Source organism: Brassica oleracea, chromosome C5 (genome assembly GCF_000695525.1).
Source record: "Brassica oleracea var. oleracea cultivar TO1000 chromosome C5, BOL, whole genome shotgun sequence".
In the NCBI taxonomy this organism is placed as follows: domain Eukaryota; kingdom Viridiplantae; phylum Streptophyta; class Magnoliopsida; order Brassicales; family Brassicaceae; genus Brassica; species Brassica oleracea.
This window is the reverse complement of record NC_027752.1, coordinates 10,620,630-10,629,443: the sequence shown is the minus strand read 5'-3', so window position 1 is coordinate 10,629,443 and position 8,814 is coordinate 10,620,630.

The following is an 8,814-nucleotide window of genomic DNA, read 5'->3' as shown; positions in this document are numbered from 1 at the left end:
ATATGTTAATGATCTAAAATATCCTAGGAACCTCTGAAGAGACTTTCAAACGATTATCTAAAGAAAGAGATTGAAATAAAAATTTGGGACAAATAAAGTTTTTTTTAGGATTACAAATTGAACATCTTAAAAGATGGAATCCTTGTGCATTAAAAGACTTATAGAAAGGTATTCAAACGGTTTTAACATGGACCAAAACTCGCCCATTAAGTTGTCTCATAAGGTCCCCTGGTCCGGACACAAACCCATTGTAAGTCCCAAGAAGGACATGGTCGTGAGTACCCCTAACTTGGACACAAATACTTTGGTCCCAAGAAGGACAAGAAATATGTCCTTGGTCCGGTAAAGTCCCTTACCCAAGTGCCATTGGCGCCTTGATGGGATAGGCAAGCCATACTAGGCCGGACATGTGTTCTTGCCGTGAATCTCTTATATATGTTTAGCTCATGTTCGGCCATGAGGCACTGGAAATAAAGACATACACGTTCCTTACCTTAAGTACTATTGACGCCTTGCCTTGATGTATTTGTCATGTCATACACATTCGGACATGAGTATTGATGTAAACCTATTGTCTAGGTTTAGGTCATGTCTGAACATAAGGGACTGGGACTGGATAAAATACATCCTATATTACCTATAAGGAATTAAAATTTGAGATTACATTATACTAACCAAAACCCAAAGAAGGGTTAATATGTTTTGATTGATACAGGTTATATCTCGGATCCACAATGATAGATCCCATGCAAGTTATGTCTTTGAAACCCGGTAGCACTACTTTACCTTGGTATTGAGACCATTAGTCATTAGCGTCCATGAAGCTCAACCATCAGGTTGGGATGCGCCAACTTAAAAGACATATACGGAGGTACAAATCAGGGGGAGTATACGTGTTGTACTCTTTTTTCTTCACCATGGTTTTGTCCCACTGGGTTTTCCTGGTAAGGTTTTAATGAGACAACATCCAAAGCGTATTACAATCCATGTATGGTTATGGCATCCAAGGGGGAGTGTTATAAATCATATGATGGATGTCCATAACCGGTCTGGTCCATAACCGGCCCAACACCTAGAGAGAGAGAGAGGCGGTTGCAGGAGAGAGAGAGGAGAGAGAGGCGGCTTAGTAAAGGGGAATCCCTAGTTTTCTTTTTCCTTGTATTTGTACAATTTTCATATTTATGTCTTTCCTTTTATATTTTTGTAATTCTCATATAAGGGCACCTTATGATTGAGTAATAAGATGAAGAACTTACAAATTCCAATCCTTAAGTTTACAACAAGACTAAAGTAAAAATGAATTTTTTGTTGGACCTAAAAAACACGTTCGATTGTTACCAAAAAAAAAAATTCGATAACTCCAAAAAACAATTATCAACTGTATCACTGTAACCCATCCAAATAATCTCTTATATATTAAAGGACAAGTATCATAATAAATGCGTTAACACTAAATTAGACATATAACACGTGTAGAAGTATTGTAATAAATGCGCTCACACTAAAATGAACACATGTCACATATAGAGAGCTTCACAGCCAAACTCTACATAAATATGTTCACACTATGCACTTTACGTTTTTTTAATATAAAACTCATATGCATGGTTCTTCTTTACGTTATTTTTACTGTTTATGAATAGAGCTGGACAAATTATTCATAAATTTTGATTTGATTTGTTATTCATTTTAATTCAAACCGAAAAATCTAGATATCCGTTACTCTACGAAGCAAATCAAATACTAAAATGCAATATCCGTAAAAAAAATCACAAATATCAATATTTATAGGAACGGATATCCAATTTGATCCGTTATATGCATATATATATACATATATTTACAGAATTATATATAAGTTATATATTATAGTTTTATATAAATTATACAATATTTTTGTTTTTAAATAATTTTATTTTAAGAATTTTATTTTTCATGTATTATTTTGAAAAAAAATGTGATTTAATATTAATTAACAATATCTTTATATATTTATCAATCATCTTTATATACTTATACATACACATACATGTGCACATTGACGTGAACACCTTATAACTAAGTATTTACCACAACAGAAATATCTAATTTTTTGGAAGTTAAAATATTCTTTTTCTTAATGCTTCTTTCACTATCGACCAAATTGTAGTAAAATGATTTGGCTTAATAATTTCTTTTTTTTTTTAACTATTATCCATTTAGAAACTATAATATGAAACCATTGGTTCGACATCACGACTATCTAAGATTCATAACATGAAAACAAACAAATAATAGTAATTTTTGATTATCACAGGCAAAAAAAAACCAAAAACATCAAACATTTTAACCGAACAAACCAAATAAATATTGATTTAAAATGACGGTTATATTTTAAGAGATTAAAAACAAAAAAAATAACCTAAAATCGAACCGATATCCAGATTAAACAGATTAATGTATTTTTATTAAAAAACAACGAAACTAATAATCACATTCCGCGCAAGGTTATCACCTAGTTGCCTATTTATTGAAGTGACTAAACTGGATCCGACCCATTAATGCTTGGACCTCATCGGACCGTGACTTGTTGTCCTAATTTTTAACTGCACTTTACTGCACCCATATAACACCTAAAGCTCCTCAACGTGGACGCATGTGGGCCTCTGTAAAAGCATATCAAAACCGTCCATCCTCATGACGTACGGGACCCACGAACCGTTCATCGGCGCAACCTGCCGATTTAGGGCTCGGTGCAATGTACTTAAACCGGACACGTTGGCTTGATCCGCACGTGCACAGACAAGAGTCACGTGCAGTCAAAAGGTCAGAGCATGAAAGTGAAAGGCAAGCAGTCTGGCCACGTGGAGGCGGTCGGAAACATCGGTACTTGGCCAATACCATATCCAATCGCACCCCTCCCGAGTCTATCCGGCTTACCCATATCATTCACTTTTTCCTTGAGGTTTTGTACTTAGGTTAAGGTTCACTTCTGCCGTATTTTACAACTTTCGAACCTAAAAAATGTGAAAACTTTTACGTGTTTTAATCATCAGTTTATAAAAATAGTACCAAAATTTTTATACTGGAACTGTATTGTGACTATTCACAAAGTCACATAGAGTTTGAGAAAAAGGTTTGTGATTTTTTTTAAGTCTGGTAATTATCATCTAGAAACTTAGAAAATAAATGAAAGCTATTTAACATTATATTGTATCCACCTTTTTCTGATTAACAATACTTGACAACTTTCACCCAAAAAAAAACAGTACTTGACAAGTTGAGCTGTACAGTACACGTTAAGAGTTTTACAAAAAAACGAGAGTGGATGCTTTTAAAAAGGTAAGAGCAATTTAATTTGAAGGCGTGGTTAAATGGAACGGAATTTTCTATAAAGATTTAACCGTCTTAGCATCGTTGAGTCCGGGACATCAAGCCAAGCATGACTAAGCTTGATTGCAGTCGTGTGAGTAACTGCAGGTTTATTCGTCTTGGTAGATAGCCACCATTTTTTAAAGGCTAGCCACCATTTTTTTGTTCTTAAGAAAACTACTTTCATTCAGCCGATTCAAATGGGTTTTGTAATGCTGTTTTCAATGAAAACTATTTCTCAAAGTTATAACTCACCAGACAGTGTCATAAGATATAATTAACTCGATCCTTGTGTTCTTGAGTACTGCAAGAGTTATCTATATCAACAAACATGGAATAAAACCAGTTCTAATTTTCCGACAAACAGGTAAAAACATAATTTAAGGTGAAGCAGCTTGTTTGGAGAAATAATTCAAATATATATTTTTGAGGCGGAGATAACATTAAAAGCTCTTGAAACTAAATTTGCTATATCTCCTTTAACAATAGTTCTTAAAAACCCTACTCGGCATGACATCATTTCAATTAAAATATATGGAAAACGATAAGGGGGCCAAAAACTTTGATGCTTATGGGACACCATCAATCAGTACCCTTCTTTTATTTGATTTGCTTATTTTCTTATGTCAATCAAAAGTATTACGCGCCAAATATATTATATATATGAGATAGTATCGTGTCTCTCTCTCCTATATACACATCTCAGTTCAAATCAACTTGGTACTCCAAATAAGAAGATTTATACTTTAGAAGTTAAAATAGATTTTGTTAATAAAATTATTTTTGTTAATAAAATTATTAACATGTTTGTTAGTTCATAATAGAAATAAAAAATCTATTCTTTCAACTCGTTTTTACTTGATAAATATTTTGTATATTCGATGAAATAAACCGAAAAAAAATTGTAAAAAAATCTACTTATTAATCATAGGTTTGTTTAGAAAAAATTCAATTTTATTTTAAGTTTTTAAATATTAATTTAAAGATAATTAGAAATTGTTAATTATAATTTATGTGGAATGTTAGTTTTGTAAGCGCATATATTTAGGAAATTTATGTAACATCAATTTAGAAAATAATTACATTTAATTTAAAAATATATCAAATAAAACTTATTTTAATATACCCACCAACAATTAGAGTATTAAATGTTTAGATTAAATAAAAGTATAGATTACATAGAAATTAGAATTATTATTATTTACAAAAATATGAAAAGACTAGTTACCATAAATATAAAAAATATTCAGTTGTCTATTTCAAATAAAGAAAATTTATATTAGAATTAAATACAATGGTATACCATTGTCAATAAGTTGAAAATCAATGGCAGAATCCTAAAAATGATTCTACTTTAATAGTATACTAGATTTTGACCCCCACTTTGAAAGCGCAGAATATTTTTCGTTGAAAAATTTATTAATCCATTTATTTGTTCACTAATATGTTTAGGCACGTGCGTTTAATTTTCAGTTCGACTGTAATTTGTTTTTTTTTGTTTTCGGTTTCGGTTGTGATTTTGTTTTTTTGAATTAAAAAATATAGGGACCGTTCGATTATTTGTGAATTTAGGTTTGGTTTCGGATTAATTAGTTTAGCTCTCAGTTTGATTAGGATAAAAATATCAAAAACTCGATAAAGTTTCGAGTTTAATTTGGTGCTGGTTCGGTACCTGTTTTTTAGATAATACGGTTAAAAATCATATTTTTGTATTTTTAGAACAAAATCGGCTAAATTTGAATATTTAACATATAATATTCTTGTGATTTCGTTGTATTGAGAAATCCATTCTTACATAGTAATATTTCTTATCTTTTATAAATCTCTATATATTGACGTTGATTTTAATAATGAAAATAAATTATATTTAAAACTCTTACAATATATAATAACTTCCCGAAAAATATCAAGGTTTTTTATTTTAAAATTAACATTTATAGTACAAAATAAGAACCATTTTAAAATTAATTCATAAATAACCATTTTTAACAAGAACAAAATTATCCATGTTTATTTTAATGAATATAAAAAAAAAAGTAAAAACTGAGCTTTAAAGCATATAGGATCAAAAATTACATGAAGGGTTACTAGTAAATTGAGCTTACAAATCAACAACCAACTTTTGTTTTCTATAACTCAACCCAAAACAGGTTTAAGTATCCTAAAACCGACAAAAGAGAATGCTTAGGTTTTAGGAGAAACTTGGGGAGAAAGTTGGGGGATCTTCTCTTTATTATCGAATATCTTTATCTTTTAAGATTAGCATTCGAAAAATTCAGTTACCATGTCAAACAAAATATATTCTCTGCGTGTTCATCAAGTTAATTTAGTTAAATCGGAAAATCTTGTTTATATATATTATCTTTTGAATTTATTGTATGTAGCAATTACGAAAATGGATGTTATAGAGAATATTCTTGGAATTTATTTGATTTGAATCCGAAAATCTATGAGTTTCTATTTATTATGTTTTATATTTATATTTATATACCAAATTTGGTAAATATAAATATTTAATTATTTAAATATTAGTGGCTGTTTAAAAGGTCAATAACATTGAAAACCAATGATTTTGAAATATGCTAACCCTATACTATAATAGTATAATTAATATTACTGAAAGATAATATTTAATATATTTCGGCAACTTCATATAAAAATTTTTTAAATAAGACATTGGCATTATAATAAACTCCAATATATTTGGTATAGTTTTTTGGACAACGGGTTTTTGATGGTGTTAATAGGGTTTGAATAGAATTAGAGTTTGAATAGAGTTTTAGCTTTTTAGGGTATATGGTTAGAACACAAACGAATATGAATGTGTTAGTAAACATACACGAAATGAGCTTAAAAAATGATAGATAAATTGTTTAAATGATTGGACTGTTTTGTTTAGTTGGACATAAACATACTACTTTATAATTTGTTGGACTTTTAACTTCCGAAAACCATTAAAAACAATTGAAAAAAGTAATAGAAATTTTTGTAATTAATTTGAAAAGTCAGGGGCATAATTCTAAGAATGATTTTGCTTTAATAGTATAGATATAAGTTTGGTAAGTAAATGTAAGATAAAAAGCGTTAGCTATTTATTCATCATAATCTGATTATAATTGAAAAGTTCCAAATTTCACGATGCATGGTATTTTTTTTATTTTTACCAAAAATAGTATTTTTTTTTTAGCGGTAAAAGATGTGGGAGTCATAACTTAGAATATATTCATACTTTCTCTCGTTGACAAAAAAAAGATATATTCATACTTTCTCTCAAAAAAATGTACACCATTCCGACCAAGAAAAACTTGTATTGCTGGTTCAACCCAATGGCTTGAGACTTTTTTAAGAGAGGAATTGTCGATACTATTGATTGGTAAATTATGGAGTAATAGAGCGCAACTCAAGTGGAGTAATTAGGAGAGAAAGATGCCTAGTAATAAATACAGGAAAAGGTAAAAGTCAAGCGTAACAGGTTTTCCACTGCAAAAACAGTGAGAGAATAAAATGACTATTTACCTTCATTTAAACAGTATTGAGCGTAAAGTGGATGGAAATTGTTTTCTTTTGATTGGCAAATATAGGTTGTGACCAGTAATTACGAGAGTAAAGTGGAGTAAATTGAAAAGTAAAAATGGAAAAGGACAAAAGCAACAGTGATTAGCGTTAATATAATCTACTTCCCAAACCAAGATTAAAGTTCAGAGTACTTTTTCCACTTTCTCAACAGTAGGGGTGAAAAGAAAAACCGAACCGAACCGAATCAAACTGAATCAACCGAACCGAAACCGATTCAAACCGAACCAAAGTCTATTTCAAACCATTCGGTTGAAGATTTTCCTAACCCGAATGGTTCGGTTCGATTTTAAACCGAACCGAACCGAGAAATCGATGTGATTTTATAATTATTTAAATTAAAAATATTAGTAATACCAGTATACTAAAATTCAAATACTAAACCACATTTTCCACTTTCTCAACAGTAGGAGTGGAAAAAAAAACCGAACCGAGTCAAACCGAATCAACCGAACCGAAACCGATTCAAACCGAACCAAAGTCTATTTCAAACCATTCGGTTGAAGATTTTCCTAACCCGATGAATGGTTCGGTTCGATTTTAAACCGAACCGAACCTAGAAATCGATGTGTTTTTATAATTATTTAAATTAAAAATATTAGTAATACTAGTATACTAAAATTCAAATACTAAACCACATTTTCCATTTCTATTCATTAACATATATTCTTCTAACCTAATATGTAATCATCAAAATATTTGATTTAAAATATTTCATTCATTGCAGGCTTTTTAATTTTAATGATATAAGAGACATTACTAATGATCTTTTTAATTTTAATTATATAAGAGACATTACTAATGATGTTGGGTTTTTTTTTTTACTTTAGTTAAGTTTCATTTGTTTTAATTCTTATATATACTTTTGTGACTTTTTAAAGGTTTTTGTTTTAGTTTTATATTGAATTTAGTTCACATAGTTTATGTTTACATAATTTATATTGTAAAACATAATTTTTCTTAGAAAAATTAAACTAAAAAGAATCTACTTAAACCAATCCAAAAAAACAAACCGAACTGAATGCAAACCGAACCGAACCAAATATAAACCGAACCGAACACAAATCGAACCAAACTAACTATGGTTTACTTCAGTTGGAAAAATACTAGAATCGAACTAACCAAACCGAACCCGAACTGAACCGAGAAAATAACCGAAGTGCCAACCCCTACTCAACAGTGCCTAGAGTAAAAATAAAAGAATGATTTTTTATCTGATTGGTAAACTTTCAGCTGAATTCAGAGTAAAATACTTTTACTCCAAAACATTTACTCTAACATGTCTATACAGTCACACTCATAAGCGCAACTTAGAGTAAAAAAATTCTCGCTAAAAGATTATCGCTATAAATGCTATTCAATTATACTCTATATTAAAGTTAATAATTTACAATTTGAAGATGAAATTTGTATGTTAAATATCAATCAATAAGTGTAATCCAATCCGGTATATCAAATTATCAATCAAATCATACTTTATTTGGTTTGTCGAGCGGAATCTAACATGACCTGCTTTTGTTGCTTTGTACAAACATAAATGTATGATTGGGCTATACAATATTATTAACATAAAAATGAGGGTATTGTTATGAAATAACTTATAATTTATAGTATCGAGAAATTTAAATAAGAGTAGAATTTAATACCCGTATGAAGCAAATAACACTAATATAAAGGAGAGAGTTTATTATAAGGAGGAAGAAGAAGATGTAATGATTCTTTGATTATAAACTCTTGTTCTTGTTTTTGGTGTACAAAAGAGTGAGATGAGTGATGGTATTTATAGTGAACAACAATACATAAAATAACAAAGATGGTGCTTAATTTGGTAAATGAGTGGGTGATCATAGTGCTTGATGAGTAGATGATCATAGTGCTTGAGTTGGTAAA